The following is a 23,311-nucleotide window of genomic DNA, read 5'->3' on the forward strand; positions in this document are numbered from 1 at the left end:
TGTATGCTATTTTTTGCTTTTCCCTTTTTGCTTTTAATATTTTTTCTTTGAATTTAATTTTTGTTAGTTTGGTTAATATGTATCTCAATGTGTTTTCTTGGGTTTATCCTGTATGAAACTCTCTGTGCTTCTTGGAATTTGGTGGCTATTTCCTTTCCCATGTTAGGGAATTTTTTGACTATAATCTCTTCAAATATTTTCTCAGATGCTTTCTCTTTCTCTTCTTCTTCTGGGTTCCCTATAATTTGAATATTGGTGTGTTTAATGTTGTCGCAGAGGTCTCTGAGACTGTCCTCATTTCTTTACATTCTTTTATTTTATTCTGCCCCTCGACAGTTATTTCCATCATTCTATCTTCCAGCTCACTTATTCTTTCTTCTGGCTCAGTTATTCTGTTATTGATTCCTTTTAGTGTATTTTTCATTTAAGTTATTGTGCTGTTCATCACTTTTTGTTTGTTCTTTATTTCTTCTAGGTCCTTGTTAAACATTTCTTTTATTTTCTTGATCCAGGACTCCATTCTATTTCCAATATTCTGGATCATTTTTACTATCATTACTCTGAATTCTTTTTCATGTACGTTGCCTATTTCCTCTTCATTTATTTGGCCTTGGAGGTTTTTACGTTGCTCCTTCATCTGTAACATATTTTTTTGTTATCTCTATTTTTGTTTTTTTTTTTTTTTTGATGGGTGGCACTGTGTTCCTGTCTTGCTGGTTGTTTGGCCTGAGACATCCAGCACTGGAGTTTGCAGGCAGTTGGGTGGATCTGGGTCTTGGTGGCACAATGAGGACCTCTGGGAGACCACACACTGATTAAAATTCCCTGGGACCTGAAGTTCTCTGTTAGTCCAGAAGCTTGGACTCAGAGCTCCCACCACAGGAGCTCAGGACCGACCCTTGGCCTGGGAACTAAGATCCCACAAGCCATGTGGCAAGGCAAAAAAAAAAAAAAAAAGAAAAAAGAAAAAGAAAAAACAAACAAACAAAAAAGAGCAGAACTATAACAAAGAATAAAAAAATAAAATAAAATTTAAAAAAATAAAAAAATATATTAGAGAAAATAACAATAAAAATGAATCAACAACAACAGAAAAACAGAACCACAACAGGAAAAAAATAAGAAATAACATTAAAAAAAATAATATATAGAAAAAAATTAATAAAATAAAATATAAAAATAAATGAAAAAATAAAAAATTCCCCTGTCCCTCCTGTATCTGTGTTGTTGCCCACACAGTGAGCTACAATCTACTCTTGCCCCACAATAGGCCTCTAAGACCTTTAGGTAGGTCTCTGGACTTGCTGTGTGAGCCTCACTGCTGCATGTGTTCCTCTCACCAGCGTCTGTTCCTCGAGTTTGTCTGGAGCACACAGGGGATGCCCCAGGCCCGGGGACCCCTGAAGCTGGAAGAGACCCTGGGGGCATCCTCTCCATCCCCACTTGTCATCTCTGCATGAGGGGGCCCCAGGGAGTGGGGTCCCTGGCCCAGGACCCCAGCTGGCTCACCAGAGCCCTAGTTGGTGGGGGAGATGCTGGCCACATTCCTCTCTGATCCCCTGATCCCCTGAAGGTCCCCCTCCATCCCCACCTATCCCCCTACCACAAGTGGGCTCCTCTGAGCATGGGATCCTCTCCTCTCCCCTAACTCCCCCTCAGGGGTGCTGGTCCTGTCCCATCTCCACTCTTCTTCCCTCTCTTCCTCACTCCCACTTCCTACCTGGTTGCACGGGGGTCAGTCCCTTTAGGTGTCCAAGGACCTGCTCCAGCACCCAGCAGGTGCCTCAGCTATGAGGAAATGTGAACTCACATACTCCTACTCCACCACCTTGACTTTGCCTGGTAGTGATTTTCTCTTTACCTTTGTCTTTCAATGTTTTGATTCTGTGTCTGGTTGTGGACTTATTTGTGTTAATCTGATTTTAAGGGTTTTTTTTTTTTAATTTCTTGGATGTGAAGGTTAGTGTTTTTCACCAAATTGGTGACGTTTTCAGCCATATCTTTTGAAAATTCTTTTATGTCCCTTTTTTCCTTTCCTCTCCTTCTGGTATTTCCATTATGTACATGTGAGTTTGCTTCATCATGTACCATTTTCTCTGAGACTCTGTTCATTTTTCTTTCTGTTGTTCAGATTGCACAATCTTTATTAATCTATTTTCAATTTTGCTGATTCTTTTTTTTAATTGAAGTATAGTTGATTTACGACATTGTATTAGTTTTAAATTTACAGCAAAATGATTCAGTTTTGTTTTATTCAAATTATTTTCCATTATAGCTTATCACAAAGTTTACTGATTCTTTAATCTGAAAACTAAATGTACTCTTGAGCCCCTCCATTGGATTTTTCACTTTGCTTATTATATTTTTCATCTCCAGAATTTTCATTTTTATCATCTCTATCTCTTTTTGATATTGTTTGATAACATATCATTTTCATACCTTTCTTTAATTCATTAAATATGGTTTCCTTTAATTCTTTGTGCATATTTCTAATACCTGCTTTGATATCTTGGTCTGTTAAGTCCAACTTCTGGGCTTTCTTAAGCGTCCTTTCTATCAGCTTGGTTTTTTTTCCCTGTGAGTATGTCGTATTTTCCTGTTTCTCTACATATTTTGAACTTTTGTTGAAAACTGGACAAATAATATATTGTAGCAACTCTGGATATTGAGCCCCATTGCTGGGGCTTGTTGTTTTTGCTCTTTATTTGTACATTTGTTTATTTGTTTAGTTACTTGGCTGTGCTGCTTCTCTTGAAGTCTATTTCTTCTGCATAGTGCAGTCTCTGATGGTCCTTTTCAGATTATTTTTCCCTTGGTTATATGTTTGTTTTGTTTTGTTTTTTAATCTTCTAGCCTGGCTTCTCTGTTTCACCCCTAGTTCATCATAAGTCACTTATTGGTCAAAGGTTGTGCTTAATTCACTAAGCCAGTTACATTTTCCTCCTTTACCATTGGATGTGTATGTAGCTTGGAGACTGTTGCTATAGTTCAGAGAACTTGGATTTTGCTTCATTTTCAGACTGGGATGAGTTGCTCAGAAGTTTCCTCTGTGGCTGCCTGTGAGAGAAATCCCCTCTTTGGTAACACAACCTTGGGTATGTGCAGTCTTCCAGACCAGTAGAATTGAATGTGATCTTATTTTTTTGCCTAGATTCTTAGGAGTTACCTGGGGTCAGGATAGTTTATTATTTCACCAGTGTTTGGTCAGAGGTTGGGCTTAAACCCTTTGAGCCAAGAAGACTTCCACTTTTTGCTGATCTGTATGTAGTTTAGGGACGGCTTTCAAGTCTGCCCCATGTCCTACTCTGACTGTTCATTAGAGTACATGCACATAACCTTACCAACCCTCAGAGTCGACTGTGATCCCAAGAGGGTTCTTCGTGGCTTTCTCTTTCTCTAGGAATCTCTACTACACTTCTGGCTGTTCTGCTGTTTTTCTTATATCAGAGCTATCAGCTACCTCTTAATTGCTCTCCACCAAAATCTCCATTGTTTTGATAAGGACCTTAGATATGGAGTTTTCCATTCTCTGTTCCAAAAAGTCCCCTCAGGTAGAGCTATCCTTGTGGCTTGCCTCTTCCCTTGTTCACATCTTCTATGCCATTGCACAGGAGCTAGGAGTGGAAACAACATATTGTTTCCCTCGGAGCAACATCTCTGCTTTACCGGTGGGTTTTGGAGAGGGGGGAGGAGTGTGGTAGCCCTTGATTTTTCTCAGTTTGTCTTTCCCAGAGTGGAATCTCTGCAAACTAGGATGGGGTCAATCAGACTCCCATATTCGCTATCATTGCTTGAGAAAATTCTTAATCCTATGAGTAGAAGTTGGGTGGTCAGAAGAACCTCCAGTCCTCTCAACCAGGTCTGCTGGGAATAGTGCTTGAGCAACATAGACCTAGGGGAGAGCATGAGATAAGCATATATCCTGCCCCTGTCAGGTGAAATTGTAGCATGCTTAGAGTAAAGCTTCTATAACACAGAGCTGGGGAGCGCAGAGAATAGAAGCTAATAACTCAAATGCCACAGACTCTGACTCATTGCTGAGATTTACTAGATTTAGTAGATTGTCTTGGATAAGTGTTTCATCATTTCTTGTGTGCTGCTTAGATAAATTTTCATATAGTTTAAATGGATGTTTTCTATCATTTTCACCAGTTAAATGCTTGTTGCTCTGGGGAGAAAGTCTGCTGAGCTCCACACACTACCAGCCTGTTTTTATAAATAAAGTTTTATTGTAATACAGCTATGCTTATTCATACATGAGCTCATTCATGAATATATTTATGTCTATGCCTGCTTTTGAACTCAAAGTCAGAATTGAGTAATTCCAACAGAGATTATATGGCCTATGAAGCCTAAATTATTTACTATCTGACCCCTTACAGAAAACATTTTCCAACCCCTTACCTAAATAAACATTCTTTTCAGCCAATCAGCTTTTTATTTTAAGATGAAAACCATCTCAGAGGGCTCTAGGTATAGTTGGGTTGACCAGTGATCCAAATCATGTTATAAATTAGTTTGATCAGCTGTTCCAAGGGAATGGAAATTCTAATTTGGGAACTGGTGGCTATGATCTGAGAACTACCTAGGGATTCTGGAGATTTTAGGGGAGGGCAGATGTGAATGGAGGGTTGAAGAAGCAAATTTTGACTAGTGAAAGGGCAAAATGAGGATATAGAGTGTGAGTGGAGTGTTGGAAGAGAAGATTCACTGAAGTGCTAAAAGGATGTTGAGAGATATCTGTATCCAGGTTCCCCTGATGCAGTTTGAAACATTTTTGTTTGCTGACTTTAATATTTTCAACATTATGCTTCCTACCTTCAGGCAATTTTAGAAAAAAATGCACATTTTTAATTATTGGACTGGTAAAATATCAAACACAGCAAAAGCAAATATGTATTAGCTTTTTGGAAGGCTTCCTTCTCCCAAGCCTCTAGCCCTCTCCTACTTGGAGCTCCAGGCACACCAGGGTACATGTTTCCCATGTTCTGCTCACTGTTCCCAGGATGGGATACAGCTTTTGTGAATTTGGCCCCAAAGCTGTGAAATTCCAAACATAATTTGTAACTCTTTTGTTATCCCACAGCTGTGCACTGCTGTTTCCCTTGCTATGGAAGCTCTCTTATCTTCCTCTTAGCTATTTGTACTCTGCCCTTGACTAAATTCCCTCTGCACACAGACGCACCTATGTCATTCACTTTTCAGGCTCTCCAGGCAACTGGTGAGTAGAAAACATATTTTTAAAATAATCTATAAAGCTGAAATCAGACAGAAGTTTTTTCTAATGGTGTCTCCCTTTAACTGCAAAGTGTCTCTGCTCAGACTGCTGTTTTCTTGCTACAAGGCAAGAGCTGTTGTTGAAATAGGGTGAAATGGAAAGAAATACAGACAAAAAGTGCTGAGCTGGGCTCTTGCCCCAGCTCTGCCATTAAATCTGTGTGTAACCTAGTTACCCCTATCTCCATCCACCCAGGCCTGTTTCTTCCTCTATAAAAAATAAGTGTTAGAATAGATGATTTTTGAGGCCACTTCCAATTCTAAAAATTTCTGATATCTACTAAATATTTGAGTTTTTATTTTCCAGCTGTGTCCTCTGGGTTGGTTTGGTCTGGAAGGGATTTCCACCTGGTGGGTGGGGGTAGATTTCTCTAGCAGCACATAAAGCCCAAGGCACATTCCCCATGCTCCACTACAATCATCAAGTTTGGGCCACAGCCTCTGCAAATCTGGCCCCAGAGCTGTGAAATTCCAATCTTGATGCATAACTCTGCAGTTCTCCCCCAGCTGTGAGCTGCCCTTTTTTTTCACTCTTGCAAGTTCTCATAGACCCTTCCTTTCAACTTCAGGATTTATACTCTTTGGGGGATGAAAACCTCACATATACCTCTGGATCAGCACCTTCTTTCTGCTGCACAACAAGCATTCCTTTAAACCAAAGTATGTGGTTTTGAGGTCTTGCCTATTGAGCAACTGCAGAAACAATAGAAGAGACATACAATTAATTCTAATTACAAGTTTTTAAAAGATAGTATGTAAAGATCTAAGCCATTGAGCTATGTAATAATTTCAGATGTGCTGCTTATTTAACTTCTGGAATGAAAAAAAGGTATATGATTCTTTTACCATTTTTTTCTCATCTGTCAAATGTAAATAATACCTGTTCTAGTCACTTTATAGTTATGGGTGCTCACCTTAGTTAATAATGTGAATGCAATTTAAAAAGAATTCAGTTCTGTACCCTGCATATAGTAAATGCTTTCAACATGTTTGTCAATGGTAATAAAATGAATTATTGCTATTGTTGTTAAAAATATTTTAAAGGGATTGTCTTGATCCCTATTGTGTATGTAAGATAGTACAGAAAATTCTGGCCCCCTCAAATCATTACTAATTGGGATGATAGAGAGAGCAGTCCTTTCACTGGAGAATCTAGCCAATTTATCAGTACAGACAAAGGGCTTATTTTGGGATCTCAACACATCCTCACTATGAAAGATGAGGAAAACCTTGCTTCTCAGAAAGACAAATATTGGATTTTCAGTCTTCTCAATATAGATATCTTTTATAACTACTAAGATGTGTGGTCGGATTCACCCAAAAGGCCTTACAACAAATATCTCTTCAACTTGACTTAAGATCTTGAATATTTCCAAGAAGGACATTGTGTGTATGTGTGTGCCTGCATGCATAAGCACACACATGCACACGTCTGTGTCTTTGTTTAAAACCTTCATCCCAGTTCAAATGACTCAAGAGACCTTACACATAATAGATGTTAAGTAGAGATTTGAGTGTATTGAAATGTCAGTCTTCTTTTATGGGCAAGCTGTTCTTAGCCATTAGCATCTTAGGGAGTAGGTTGGAACTGAAATCATAATAGGAGGGCAAGAGTAGCTTAATGGGAAGAAGGAAGAAGCGATAAAAAGCTAAAAATTGGGGGAGGGGGAAGAAAGAGTATTTTTTAATGTTTTTCTGTAGCACTGGCCAGAGCAAAGATATAGGTGTCAGCTTCTGAAAACAGGTTTGTTGTGACTGAGAAGGTAATGTGCCTCAAATGTCAGGCGTTGTACACTGAGGCAAAACTAAAATTAATATAAATGCTTATTTTTGTGTTGTTTGTTTTTTATTTTAATATTTTTAGAAGGGAGATGGAACTCAGAGAAAAGACCCTGACTTTATTTTCTTAAAATTTTCTTCCAGTCTCATAATGGCACATTGAGGGAAATGGAATTCTTGTCAGAGTAACTGTAACTATTAGGATAAGTTTTCTTGGATTTCTTAAACTCAATTTTCAGAAATTTACAAAAAGTCCATTACCATGGAATTTACTTGGTTTCTCTTTATTACACATATATAAAATTTCCCTTTGAGATACTACACTTGAAACCTTGAGATTTCAAGGTTTTGAAATTGATATTTAAAGCACTTACTAGGTTTCATATTCTGGTCTGAACTCTCGTGTCCTCTCTTAGAGAGCTCAGTTGGTTGATTGCTCAGAGTTCTCTAATTGCAGGCTTTAACCTCTGGGAAACAGAGTTTGAAGTGTTGCAGCTTCTCAAATTGCAATCAGGTCTCTCTGAGTGCTCAATCTATTGTTAATTTTAAAATCAAAGAAGAAGAGATTTTTTTCTGAATTTAAGCTGTCTGCCAAAGTTGAAGAATGTTTAGTGGAGTGCCAGGCTGTGCTTGAGAAAGAGACTGATATAAATGCAGGTGGTGATTAGTGCTATAGAGAATGTTTTCAAGGGGTTCTATATCAACGATTGAAGCATAATTAAGTTAAACTCATTGTTTTGGAGAAGGTGGTCAAGGTTTCCTTGTTCAGTTTTGTGTATTTGGAGTTATATTTCAACATAAGTTGAGTTCAGTTCACAAACTTCTGTGGCTTAGAAAATAACATTTTTTCATTTGTCGATTAAGCTTATTTCTTTAGATTCATGGAGTAAGTACAAGGTAAGTGAAGAGACATGGGTAGAAAAAACAGCTAGTGTATGCACAGTGCATTGATCAACTAATCTTAAAAGAAACACCAAGTTGTCTGAAATGGGAAAAAATATGCCTTTCTGCCCTTTCAAATCATAACTTTCCTTTATCCTTCAAAGGTCCTTTCAAATTTTCACTGGGTCCAAAAATTATCAACCTCTGAGGCCTCAGAATTATCTAATTCTCATTTGCAATGTTTGTAGTGTTCACTATTTTTTTCTGAGTATACTGCCCTTCCTAATTAAATGTTAAGGAAGCTGCTAGAGAACAAAACAGTCCACAAGAAAATCATTTAGAGCTAACTGATAAACCAAATGGCTGAACAAAGCAATTTGGTCTTTGTAACAGGTAAAAAGCAAGGAGGAGACTCATTTTGGGAGGTTACAGGTGCCAAATACATGGCATGTGTTTATACCAGTGGTCTGCATGCCAACCTGAACATTTTAAGCTTTGGTGTGCATGGCAGGGATTTTCTTTGCTCTCCTGTTCACTTTACCCACTCTATCAAAAGTGGGGTCAAATCCTCACTTTGAATAGGGCAGGTTGGCCGAGTAGAATAGGCTTGAGCAATCTGTATTATCTCTTTATGATGTCATGCCTCTTTGGTAAATTTATTATCTGGTAAATTCCCAAGCCCATACTTTTCTTCATTAGCAGCTGAATACTAATGAGTTTTACGTGGCTGGTCTACATATTCACTTTGATTGTACTCTTGAAGGGGATTTTTATTTTAAACCCAAGGAAGTGATGTTATATCCTGTTTTTGCTAGTGGTTTATGAATAGCAACCAAAGTTCATTGCTCAGCCACATAATGAGTCTGTAACCTAAAACAAGTAAGATATTTGATTCAGAATTTCTTCCATATGGTGCCACTTAATTAATTATAAGAAATGGAGAATGCAAATCATCCTGAAGCTAACAGGTTTAAAACAATGCAAAATAAAATATTTCTCTGCTTGTTATTGTTCAGGGTTAATCTATCATCCTAACAATGCTGTAATGATCTCACTGATAATAATGCCAGAATACAGAGAAATAAGGAATCTGCATCAAAACCTTCATAGGACTATGATTAATATAGTATATTGTTTGGATTAGATTAATCAATCATATCTTTATTGATAACTGAACTTTATACTAATACTAATAATAGCTTCATTTTTAACATTTACTATGTATTGGTCACTATGCTTAATACTTTATATGCATTGTGTCATTCAATCTATGAGGTAGATACTATGTTATCTTCTCCATTTACAAAATGAAAAGTCAGGCTCAGAAATGTTTAGTGATTTGCTTAAGATCATACAAAGATAGTAGCAGCACCCTTTACAGACACTTTTCCCAACTATTATGCTATATTCCCAACTCTGCATCTAGCTCCAGGTAGAATTCAAAGAGGCACAGGACAAGACTCTTGTTTTCTAGGAGCTTTCAAGCTAGTTGGTGAGGTATGACTCACAGCTAGAAACATTTCAGAGGCACTATAATAAATGTTCAGCTACAGGACTCTAGCTTTAAGTGCTATAGGCATCCAGATATTCTATGTCAGTCCAATATCCTTCTCAAAATCATGTGAATGGAATTTGAGCTGTTTTAACTGCACTGAAAAATCACCTAGGAATAGCAGAGGCAATATGAAAGCCACTAATATTGATTGCATACTTACTATTGTACAGGGACACATTTTCAACTAAACTCACAATAACCTTTGTTGAGAGTATTTTACAAAGGAGGAAACTTAATTCAGAGAACTTAATTTCCCAAGATATCCCAGCAGAAAGTGGTGAAGCTGAAATTTGGATCCCGGTGTGCCTGATTCCAAAACACAGAAGCAAATATTTTATAGTGGGAAGAGCATAGACATGGAACCTCACTCTTCCCATCAGTAAAAGTGGGATGATAATAATACCAACCACCTTATTGTTATTATAACATTGAATCACACAAATAGAATATCATTGCATATTCAAATTTTTTCAACACTTCAAATAAGGTTGTTACATGAAGTAAATGAAATGATGTATGAAAAGTCTCTGGTATGTATTAGGCAATTGATAAACTAAAGTTATTGTCATTTTTATTTTTGTAATGCATCAAGAAGAGCATTTATGGTGATGCACTGATTTTGAAGTATTTTAGATCTGATGCTTTTCAAATATTTGAAGATGAAAGTGTTGAAACAACTCTTACGAGTATGCTTGGTTAGGTCTGTACAGAGATAATTACTTTTAAAAATTGGGGTTTGTTTTTGCAGATAAAATTTGCCACAGAAAAATGGACAAGTTAGGCCTTGATTTAACAAGATTAAGTCTCCTTGCAAACTGATGCTATCAATAGTGCTTATTTCCATTACATTTCGTTAGTTGTGTATAATGGTGCTTATTGTCTTAGGCCCTAAGTTCCTTGCAACAGAAAACATACTGAGCCTAATACTACAATCGTAGGCAAGAAGGGGTTTCTGTAACCCTGTCAATGATTTCTTGGTAGCAACAGAAGAGAGCGTTCCTCACCCCCACTGTAGCATTCTTTGGTCCAGGGAACAAAAGAAATTCCCTACAGATCCTCTCAGTTGGCACTGTCCCATAAGATATAAGGATGCTACTCTGGAGCTAGACACACATTACAGAATAAATTATAAGAGTGTTTACTAAAATGTGAAGTAGTCAGGTGTGACAAAAGCTCAGTATTAAGTGTATTGAATCACAGAGTTAGGAAAGCATTTCCTCCTCAGTTTTCTTTCAATACTTCTGATTATATCAAAGATAAAGTTTCTAGTATTAGTCTTTGGTGTCCTGGAAGACTTGATAATTTCTCCTTTTACCATAGAGAGAATAGGTCTCAAGCTCAGAGCTTTGAGCAGGCAACAGTGTCTGGAAGTAAATTTTCATTTCAATGTTTTGATTTAACCATATTTATTTTTAATAATACCTTCTATTTGTGGTAAATGATACTTATTTTCCATCTATGGTAGTAATATAAAGTTTTAAAAATTAAGTTTTATTAAGAAATAAGGCATGAGTCAATGTAGAAAAAATGAACTAAATGATAACTCATGGTAACCAGGTGTGGCAAAAATTTTTAAAAAGATGATATGAAGTGTGGTAAACAGACACACAAAAAGATTTTATCATCCATAGAAATAAGAACATAAGCTCAAAAGAATCAGGAAGATTGATTTTTTTTACTGAGGTATAGTTGATGTACATTATTATATAAGCTTCAGGTGTGTAACACAGTGATTCACACATTTTAGAGGTTATATTCCATTTATAGTTATTATAAAATATTGGCTATATTTCCTGTGTTGTACTCTATATCCTTGTAGCTTATTTATTTTATACACAGTAGTTCATACATCTTAATCTCCTACCCCTCCCCACTTCCCTCTCCCCACTGGTAACCATTAGTTTGCTTTCTATATCTGTGAGCCTGTTTCTGTTTTGTTATATTCTCTAAGTTGTTTTATTTTTTAGATTCTAGATATAAGTGATATACAGTATTTGTCTTTGTCTGACTTATTTCACTTAGCATAATACTCTCCAAGTCCATCCATGTTGTTGCAAATGGCACAATTTAATTATTTTTTATGACAGTATTTCATTGGATATATATACAACATTTTCATTATTCATTCATCTTTTGATAAACACAGGTTGCTTCCATATTTTGGTAATTGTAAATAATGCTGCTATGCACATGGGGGTACATGTATCATTTTGAATTAGTATTTTTTTTTGATAAATACCCAGGAGTGGACTTGCTGGGTCATATGATAGCTCTATTTTTAGATTTTGAGAAAACTTCATACTATTTTCCAAAGTGGCTGCACCAATTTACACTCCTATCAACAGAGTACCAGGGTTCCCTTTTCTCCATATCCTTGCCAACATTTGTTATTTGTGGTCATTTTGATGATAACTATTCTGACAGGTATGAGGTGATATTTTTTTAATTAATTAATTTTATTTAATTTATTTTTGGCTGCATTGGGTCTTCGTTGCTGCCCATGGGCTTTCTCTAGTTGTGGCGAGTGGGGGCTACTCTTTGTTGCGGTGCGCGGGCTTCTCATTGCGGTGGCTTCTCTTGTTGCGGAGCACGGGCTCTAAGCGTGTGGGCTTCAGTAGTTGTGGCTCGCAGCTCTAAAGCGCAGGCTCAGTAGTCGTGGCTCACGGACTTAGTTGCTCCGTGGCATGTGGGATCTTCCCGGACCAGGGCTCGAACCCATGTCCCCTGCATTGGCAGGCGGATTCTTAACCACTGCATCACCAGGGAAGCCCCAGTGATATGTCTTTAATTTACATTTCTCTGATGATTAATGAAGTAGAGCATTTTTTCTTGTGCCTGTTTGTCATCTGTATGTTTTCTTTGGGAAAATGTCTATTTAGGTCTTCTTCCCATTTTTTAATCAGATTATTTTTTTTGATTTTGAGTTGTATGAGATGTTTATATATTTTGGATATTAAACCCTTATTGGAAGGATAGATTGATTCTTAAAATTTTATATGAATATTAGGTTTACCTAGAATTAAGTAGACAAAAGTAGTCCAGGTGGTTTGATAGAAATTAATTACCACTTATTTTTTTTTAATGTAGCCAAACTCATTTTTACATTCATATACCTTTGCAGCCAGAGAAGTGGACCCAAGTGGTCTGGGTAAGAATAAAGTTGCTCATTAAAAAGTTGCTCACTAAAAATTAAATTTGCTCAATAAAATTGTTCACTTACCCATCTAGACTCAACACTCAGCTAGCTATACATTTGGTCATTCTGCGAAAGAATAACGTACACAAGCACAAATACTGAATACATACCACACACACATGGACACACATACATGCATTTAGAATATGATAATTTGTGCCTGAAATCCTTCTGCTCAATTCATAGTCTCTGAGATGTTGGAATGGTAATTTCACTCTTTTCTCATGACCTGAACCATGACTAAAACAGTTAAGATTTTCCAACCAGATAGTATTATTTTTAAAGTTCTAAAGGTATCTTTAAAGTTCTAAGGGTAAGATGAATTTTAAGTGAGGCTAAATAATAAAGAGGGGATTAAATATAAGATAAGAAGATGGGTATGGAGGATAGAACACTAAAAATAAGATGAAGCTCATGGAAATTTATTCCATCATTGAAATTTGTAGAAACCATGTTTTATAACAGAAATACTAGGTAACATTTATTGAGTCTTACCATGTGACTGTTATGCTGTACATCAGGAATACAAGTTGAAGAATAAGATGTGGTCCCTGTTCTCAAGATAAAAATAGCTAAGAAAAAAGGATCTTTAATTTAATGAGATTTTTTAAAGTACTGAATGGAATGATACATTCCCGGGTAGTAAATTTGGGGTCTAGAGAGATACATCAGTTTTTTGGGATTATAAAAATCTTCACTTGAGGCATCAACATTCACTTGGAATTACTTACTAAGCACTAGGTAGCAATTTATTTAGACAAACAGTTGGATCACATTTACTAAACTGTCCATTTGATTACTGGAAATCTACATTTTCAAGCCCTCGAATGTGTTGGATGCTTACCTTTCAGGCCAATTAGTCATAGCTGCAACAGTCTTAACTCACCTCAAGCAGGGCCTTAGAGAGTTGAGGACAGGAACTTTAGAATCAAAAACATTTGGAATTGATTCTTATCTTCACCATTTATAAGTTGTACAGCCTTTAATTTCCTAAAACTTCATTTCTTCACTTAAAAATTGGAAATAGCTTTGATTTTCATTACTCTAGTAATTAGCAAGGTTGAGCATCTTTTCATGTGCCCATTGGCCATCTGCATGTCTTCTTTGGAGAAATGTCTATTTAGGTCTTCTGCCCTTTTTTTGATTGCATTGTTTGTTATTTTGAAATTGAGCTCTTAGGGCTCTCTTTGTATATTTTGGAAATTAATCCCTTGTCAGAGATTACAGTGAAGTACCACCTCACACCAGTCAGAATGGCCATCATCAAAAAGTCTACAAATACTAAATGCTGGAGTGGGTGTGGAGAAAAAGGAACCTCCTACACTGTTGGTGGGAATGTAAATTGGTGCATCCACTATGGAAAACAGTGTGAAGTTTCCTTAAAAAACCTAAAAATAGAGTTGCCATATGATCCAGCAATCCAACTCCTGAACATATATGTGAAAAAAATGAAAACTTTAATTCAAAAAGATACATATACCCTAATGTTCATAGCAGCACTATTTACAATAGCCAAGACATGGAAGCAACCTAAGTGCCCATAGACAGATAAAAGGATAAAAGGATTCCTATTCCCAGTGTAATATTTCTCCGCCATAAAAAAGAATGAAATAATGCCATTTGCAACATGGATGGATCTAGAGATTAACATACTAAGTGAGACAGAGAAAGACAAATATCATATGATATCACTTATATGTGGAATCTAAAAAAATGATACAAATTATTTAAAAAACAGAAGTAGACTCACAGACATAGAAATAAACTAATGAATACCAAAGGGGAAAGGGGGGGAGGGAGGTATAAATTAGGAGTTTGGATTTACAGATACACACTACTGTATATTAAATAGATAAACAACAAGGACCTACTGTATAGCACAGGGAACTATATTCAATATCTTTTAATAATCTATAATGGGAAAGAATCTGAATAAGAATATACTCACTCACTTTGCCCTACACCTGAAACTAACACAACATTGTAAATCAACTATACTTCAATAAAAAATGAAATAATATAATATAATCCACATTATAGGGTTTTGATGAGGATTTTCTGACATAAGCATGAAAAGTACTTAGTGCAGTGTCTTAAGTATAACTCTTGACAAATGGTAGTTTTATTATTATTAAGCATCATTTCCAAAAGCTAGTTTGTCTGAATACTAGTCTGAAAACTAGTCCACATAAATAAATGAATAAACAAGTAGCTATTATTGTTTTTCTAAAAGGTCCCTGTAGACAAATACTTTTGGAAAATGCCATGAGATAACAACCTCCATTGGAAGATTAGCAAAGCAAATAGCATATTAAAGCCTTTGCAAACTTCTGCAGTAAAGAAACCTACTAAATTTTGTTTAACTCAGTCAGGATCTTAGAAGGAAACAGAGTTCACCTCAAGTGGTTCACATAAAGATACTTTAATCAAGCAATGTCATACAGAGTCCTGGTAAGGGTTAATGGAACAAACAAGGGATGATGAAGCACCCAAATCTAGCAACAAGCCATTTTTTACCCCTAGGGCTATAGGGGTCAGGGGAGTTAATAGTGTCTTATTTCTCTTTGAAAAGCCAACTCCTAAACCTTCTTCAACACTCAGCTCAAATGTCATTTCATAGGTGAAGGCTTCAATTATCTGCACCAATCCTCTGATATCTTATAGATATCCTTCATTGGCCAAAGGACAAGGGGCTCCCAGGTTATGAAATCCTCAGGAGTTAACTTTCAGGGATACAGATCAAGACATAGAAAGTCAGGAAAATGGGGGAGATGGAAGTCAAATGGAATATCAAATGCCCTCAATGTTTCCTAAATATATTTGACTAAAGATCCTTTTTTTAAAAAGCTGTGAAATATCAAGTAACATACTAGCTTTCCGTGAGGCACACTTTACAAAAAATTATTATTGGGGCAATGATCTTCCTCAAGGGTCTGCCTTGTCCAAACAGCTGCAGTATAGTGGTATTTTGTCAGAAGACCTGGATTCAGTGAATAACATTGAGGGATAACTCATATATTAAATGAGACAAACATATTTTAAGCTACTAAGTGCAGTGTATTCTAATTTCCATAATAAATATGCATGAATTTGTATGGAAACTTCAAAATACAACCAGAGACAGGTTAAAATAACTTTATAGGAGCTCTGGAAACAGTCTATAGGTCCATAGCAATCAAGCAAATACCCAATAAAGGAAAAACCAAATTCAAAACTGTAGGAAATGTCATGATGATTTTACTCACTCTTGTCCTACTCCCTCACCTTATCCTTGGTGAGGGGTGATGTGACTTTGAACTGTAGGAGGTGGGAGCCCAGCTCTTGATCTACTTCCAGGAACCAGAAGCAAAAGAGTAGACCTATCTTCAAATTTTAACCAGTCTATGAACTGCTTGAAAGACTGGTATCTGTTTTTCATAACTTGAATCTCATGCAGGGATAAGCCATGCAACTCAGATGTCATGTGGGGAAATTGTTAGAAAGCAGAGGGCACTGGTTGGAAAAGCTTCTGGGCGACCACAGACCTTCAGAGGCCTGAGACAATAGATTATGGGTTTAAACATACAATAGACTATCTAAGGGCTCAAGGAGAAGCTGGAATGAGATGGTTTGTGAAACGAAGACATGCAAAAGCTGCTGTGTGTACATTGGAAGCAAAAAGCCACATGCAAGACTCAACAAGATGGACACTCAGAAAAGACCTGAGAAGATCTTAAGCTTTCATTTCAGGTTGACCTCAAGGCTCAAAGCATGCCCAGCTACTCAGTAGATACTATTTAAGAAATCACTGGAAATACAATACTTCACCATTAAATTAATAGAACACAGATTTTAGTGGCCACACTGAAAAACAACACAGACACTACAAAAATGATTTATAAAAGATACTAAACAAACAAACAACAACAAACTACAGCAAACCACAAAATTAAATCCTGAAGAAGGGGGAAATCCTATTTCCAGAAACTGATTTCCAAGAGTTGCCACATTATAACATTAAAAATGTCCAGTTTTCAACAAACAGTTGTAAAACATAAAAAGTCAAGCCCATTCACAGGGAATAAAATGAATGAACAGAAACTGTCTCTGAAGAAGCACAAGCATTCTACTTAATAGACAAAAACTACTATCAACTACCTTAACATACTCAAACAGCTAAAGAAAACCATGGTTAAGGAACTAAAGAACCAGAAGAAAAATATGTTACCAAATAGAGAATATCAATAAAAAGATAGAAACTATAAACAAGAACCAAATAGAATTTTTCCAGCTGAAAAATATAACTGCTAAAATGAAAAAAAATTCACTGGAAATGGTCAAAGGATTTGACTAGACAGAAGAAAGAATCAATGAACTTAAAAAATAAGTTAATTGAGATTATCCAATCTGAAGGAACAGAAAGATAAAATAATGAAAAAAAAAATGAAAAGAGCCCAAGAGACCTCTAGGACATCATCACATGTACCAACATACACATAATGGAGTCCCAAAGGGAGAGAAGAGAGATAAAGAGGCAGAAAGAATATCTGAAGACTAATGGTCAAAAAACTTCCCAAGTTTGTTGAAATACATGAATCTATACGTCCTAGAAGATCAAAAATACAAAGATGAATAAACATAAAGAGAGTCACACTAACATACTACAGTCAAATTGTTGAAAGACAAATAATCTTGAAAGTGGCAAGAGTGAAGTGACATAGTACTTAAAAGAAGTTCTCAATAAGATTAACAGCCAATTTCCTTCAGGAACTATGGAGGAGAGAAGGCTGTGGGATGACATATCTTAAATGCCAATAGAAAAAAATGAATATGCCAACCAAGAATTTTATATCTGGCAAAACTCTCCTTCAGAAATGAAGAAGAAATTAATGAGTAAATTCCCAGATAACTGATTTGCCACCAGTAGCCTTGTCCTACAAGAAATTCTATAAGAAATTCTAAAGGGAGTGTTTAAGGCTGAAATGAAAGAACACTGTACAGTAATTGGAAGTCATGGCAAGAAATAAAGATCAATGCTAAAGGTAACTACATAGGTAAATATAAAAACCAATATTATTGTACTATTGGGTTTAGACTCTTCTCTTTTTTTCCTGTATGATCGAAGACACAAATGCATAGCAAAACAATTATAAATTTATGCGAATGGACAGTGTATAAAAATTTAATCTGTAACAAAAACAACATAAAGAATGAGGAAATGGAAATATAAAGTAGTAGAGTTATTGTATAATATTAAAACTAAGTTGATATTCATTCAAACTATAATGTTTTAAGTTTAAGATGTTATTGATAAAGGAAATTGAAGATAATTCAAAGCAATGGAAAGATATCCCATGCTCTTGGATCAGAAGAATCAGTATTGTTAAAATGGCCATACTACCCAAAGCAATCTGCAGATTTACTGTGATCCCTATCAAATTACCCATGATATTTTTCACAGAACTAGAAAAAATAATCCTAAAATTTATATGGAACATTAAAATACCCAGAATTGCCAAAGCAATACTGAGGAAAAAGAACAAAGCTGGAAGCATAATGCTCTCAGACTTCAGAGAATACTACAGAGCTACAGTAATCAAAACAGCATGATATTAGCCCAAAAAACAGACGTATGGATCAACGGAACAGAATAGAGAGCCCAGAAATAAACCCACACACCTATGATCAATTAACCTTCGACAAAGGAGGCAAGAATATACAATGGAGAAAAGACAGTCTCTTCAGCAAGTGGTGTTGGGAAAGCCAGACAACCACATGTAAATAAATGAAGTTAGAATACACCCTCACACCATACACAAAAATAAACCCAAAATGGCTTAGACTTAAATATGACATGATGCCATAAAAATCCTAGAAAAGAACATAGGCAAAACATTCTCTGACATAAATGTTTTCTTAGGTCAGTCTCCCAAGGCAATAGAAATAAAAGCAAAAATAAACAAATGGGACCTAATCAAACTTAAAAACTTATGCACACAAAAGGAAATCATAAACAAAATGAAAATACAACCTACAGACCGGGAGAAAATATTTACGAGTGATGCAACTGACAAGGGCTTAAATTCCAAAATATAGAAACAGCTCAGACAACTCAATAAGAAAAAAATACAAACAACCCAATCGAAAAATGGGCAGAAGACCTAAATAGACATTTTTCCAAAGAAAACATACAGATGGTCAATAGGCACATGAAAAGATGCTCAATATCACTAATTAGTAGAGAAATGCAAATCAAAACTACAGTGAGGTACCACCTCATGCTGTTAAGAATGACCATCATTAAAAAGTCAACAAACAATAAATGCTGAAGAGGATGTAGAGAAAAGTGAATCCTCCTACACTGTTGGCGGGAATGTAAGTTGGTGCAGCCACCATGGAAAACAGTATGGAGGTTCCTCAGAAAACAAGAAATAGAATTACCATATGATCCAGTAGTCCCACTCCTGGGCATATATCCAGACAAAACTGTAATTCAAAGAGATACATGTACCCCTATGTTCATAGCAGCACTATTCTCAATAGGCAAGACATGGAAACCACCTAAATGTCCATCAACAAATGAATGGATAAAGAATATGTGGTGTATATATATATATATATATATATATATATATATATATATACATATATACACACACACAATGGAATACTAAGCCAGAAAAAAATGAAATAATGTCATTTGCAGCAACATGGATGGACCTAGAGATTGTCATACTAACTGAAGTAAATCATAAAGAGAAAGACAAATATCATATGATATCACTTATATGTGTAATCTAAAATATGACACAAATGAACTTATTTACAAAACAGAAACAGACTCACAGATACAGAAAACAAACTTATGGTTACCAAATGAGAAAGGGGGTGGGAGAGGGATAAATTAGGAACTTGAGATTAGCAGATACAAACTATTACATATAAAATAGATAAACAACGTCCTACTATATAGCACAGGGAACTATATTAAAAATGCTGTAATAAACAGAAATGGAAAAAAATATGAAAAAGTATATATATATAGCTGAATCACTTTGCACTACACTAGAAACTAAGACAACATTGTAATCAACTATAATTCAATAAAAATAAATAAATAAATTTAAGATGTTAAATGTAATCCCCAGGGTAACTACTAAGGAAAACACAAAATATATGGGAAAAAATGAGAAGGCAATCAAAATGGGAAAGTAGGAAAAAAATCACAAAGGAGGTAGTAATGAAGGAATTATGAAACAAAACAGAGAGAAAACATATTGAAAAGAAAATACCAAAATGGCAATAGTAAGTTCTTCCTGATCACAATTACTTTAAATATAAATGATTATTTACTCATTCAATAAAAGAAATGTAAAAAGTAATTACTTTATATATACATACAAAACTTTAGATTGACAAAGATATAAAAGAGAAGATTCACATAACTAAAATCAGAAACGAAAGTGGGGACATTAATAAGAGATCTTACAGAAATAAAAAGGATTATAAGGGAATACTATGAACAATTCTATGCCAATTAAATAATGTAGATGAAACAAATTCCTAGAAACACACAAACTATCAAAACAGATTCATGATGAAAGAGAAGATATAAATAGACCTAAAAAAATGTAAAGAGATGGACTCAGTAATCAACATATCTTACTAAAACACAAAACAAAACAAAACAATTAACAAACAAAAACTAAACAAAACAAACAAACAAACAAAAAACTCAGGACCGGATGATTTCACTGATGAATTCTACCAAACATTTTTTTTAAATAATTAACACTAATTAACCTATTCCAAAAAATAGAAATGGAATGAACACTTTCTAACACAATTGTTTGAGGGTATATTATGCTGATACAAAAGCCAGGTAAAAAAATCACAAGAAAACACAGCTATAGTCCAACATCCCTTGTGAATAGAAATGTAAAAATCTTCAACAAAATCCTAACAAACCAAATCCTTCAGCATATGAAGTGGGTTATACATCATATCTGGTGGGATTTATCTCCAAAGTGCAAGGCTTATTCAACATAAGAAAGTCAGCAAATGTAATAAACCACATTAATAAAACAAAGAACAAATTTTAAAAATCATGATCACAAGTGATGCAGAAAAAGCATTTGATAAAATCCAACATGATTTCATGATAAAGCACTAGACAAATTAAGACTAGAAGGGAACTTCCTAAGCACGAGAAAGAGCATTTATGAAAAACCTACAGCTAACATTTATAATTCAATGGTAAAATACTGAGCACTATTCCTCCAAGATCAGAAACAAGTCTAAGGATGCTGGCTTTTACCACCTCTGTTCAACATTGTACATAAAGTTCTAGTCAGAGAAATTAGGTAAGAAAAATAAAGACATCCAAATTGGAAAGGAAGAAGTAAAATTATCTCTATTCTCAGATGACAGGATCTTATATATAGGAAGTCTTTAAAAAATCCACAAGAAAACTAATTATGTTTAATCAACAAAGTGACCAAAGTTACAGGATACAAGATCAATATGTGAATATCAGTTGCATTTCTACACAATGGCAATGAATAAACTGAAAATGGAATTAAGAAAATTGTATTTACAAGACAATTACAAAAATAAAATACTTCGAAATATGTTTAAACAAGGAGGTACAAGGCTTGTACAGTGAAAACTAGAAAACAATACTGGAAGAAAATAAAGAAAACATAAATAAATGAAAAGGCATCAGATGATCATGAATTGGAAGACTTGATATTTTTAAGATGGTACTATGCCCCAAAGCAATCTATAGATTCAATGCAATCCTTATCAAAATCCCAATGTCCTTTTTTGTAGAAATGAAAAATCTGATCCTAAAAGTCATATGGAATTATAAGTGACACAGAATAGTCAAAATAATCTTGAAGAACAAATTCAGAGGACTCATGCTTCCCAATTTCCAAACTTAGTACAAATCTATAGTCATCAAAACAGTGTGGTATATTGACATATACACACTATTGTATATAAAATAGATAACTAATAAGAACCTGCTGTATAGCACAGGGAACTCTACTCAATACTCTGTAGTGGCCTGTATGGGAAAAGAATCTAAGAAAAAAAAAAAAAGAGTGGATATGTGTAAGTGTATAACTGATTCACTTTGCTGTGCACCTGAAACTAACACAACATTTTAAATCAACTATACTCTAATATTTTTTTTTAAATGTGTGGTATTGGCATAAGAATAGACACATATATCAATGGCCTGGAATTGAGAGTTCAGAAGTAAAACTCTGTCTCTATGGTCAATTGATTTTCTTATTCAATAGGAGAAAATAGTCTCTTCAACAAATGTGGCTGGGAAATGTGCTATCCACATGTAAAATAATAAAGTTAAACTTCTACTTTACACCATATACAAAATGTACCTCAAAATGAATCAAAGTCTTAGATGTAAGAGTTAAAACTCTTAGAAGAAAACTTAGGGTAAACCTTCATGACCTTGGATTTAGCAATGTATTCTTGTATATGACACCAAGAGCTCATGAAAGAAAAGAAAAATACATAAATTGAACTTCATCAAAATTAAAATATTTTGTGCATCAAAGGACACTCTCAAGAGAGTGAAAAATAACACACAAAGTGGGGTAAAGTATTTTCAAATCATATCTGATAAAGAACTTGCCTCTAAAATAAAGAGCTCTTACACTCAATAATAAATAGACAAATAACCCAATTAAAAATGATCAAAGGATCTGAATAAACATCTCTCTAAAGAAGATACATGAATGGCCAATAAACACATGAAATGATGCTCAACATTATTAGCTTTCAGAGAAATGCAAATAAAAATCACAATAAGTTACTTAATAACTGCTAGGATAACTGTATTTTAAAAAAAGAAGATAACAAGTGTTGAAGAGGATGTGGAGAAATTGAAACCCTCATAGATTGATGGTGGGAATGTAAAATGGTGCAGCTGCTCTGGAAAATAGTTTGGCTGTTCCTCAAAAAGTGTAACATAAAATTCCAAATTCCACTCTTATTATATACCCAGAACAATAGAAAATATGTGTTCAAACAAAAACTACACACAAATTATGAGTGTCCATAGCAGCATATTCACAATAGCCAAAAGGTGGAAACAACCTGAATTTCACTGACTGATAAATGGAGAAACAAATTGTGGTACATTCATACAATGGAATATTATTTGGCCATAAAAAGCAATAAAGTAGTACAACATAGATGAACTTCAAAAACATTATGGCAAGTGAATGAAGCAAGACACAAAAAGTCACATATTGTATGATTCCAATTATATGACATATCCAGAATAGGTATATCCATAGAGACAGAAAGTAGATTAAGTGGTTGCCAGGGCTTGGGAGTGGGAGTAACGGAGAGTGGCTGCTTAATGTGTATGGGTTTTCCTTTTGTGTAATAAAAATATTTTGGAACTATATAGAGTTGATGGTTGCACAATACTGTGAATATAGTAAATGCCTTTGAATTGTACATATTAGAATGATTAATTTAATTGTGTAAAAAAATTCATAAATAGAAACCTCAATTAGACAGTTGGGAATCCAGAAAGGGGGGCTCTCATGCCCTGATGATGATAGAAGATCCAAACAAGAAAAACAAAGACTCCACTTCTTTCC

General features: G+C 35.1%; 1 long non-coding RNA gene across 1 annotated transcript; it reads right to left on the reverse strand.

Moving 5' to 3' along the window:
• Positions 1-305: 305 nt before the first annotated feature.
• On the reverse strand, positions 306-20,513 carry LOC118889522. Its single transcript, XR_005018558.1, has 3 exons — positions 20,501-20,513; positions 5,325-5,333; positions 306-371 (listed from the first exon to the last, which is right to left on the reverse strand). It is a non-coding gene; the product is annotated as an uncharacterized LOC118889522 (long non-coding RNA).
• Between the last annotated feature and the right edge of the window lie 2,798 nt (positions 20,514-23,311).

This window comes from Balaenoptera musculus, unplaced genomic scaffold (genome assembly GCF_009873245.2).
Source record: "Balaenoptera musculus isolate JJ_BM4_2016_0621 unplaced genomic scaffold, mBalMus1.pri.v3 scaffold_94_arrow_ctg1, whole genome shotgun sequence".
NCBI classification, from domain to species: domain Eukaryota; kingdom Metazoa; phylum Chordata; class Mammalia; order Artiodactyla; family Balaenopteridae; genus Balaenoptera; species Balaenoptera musculus.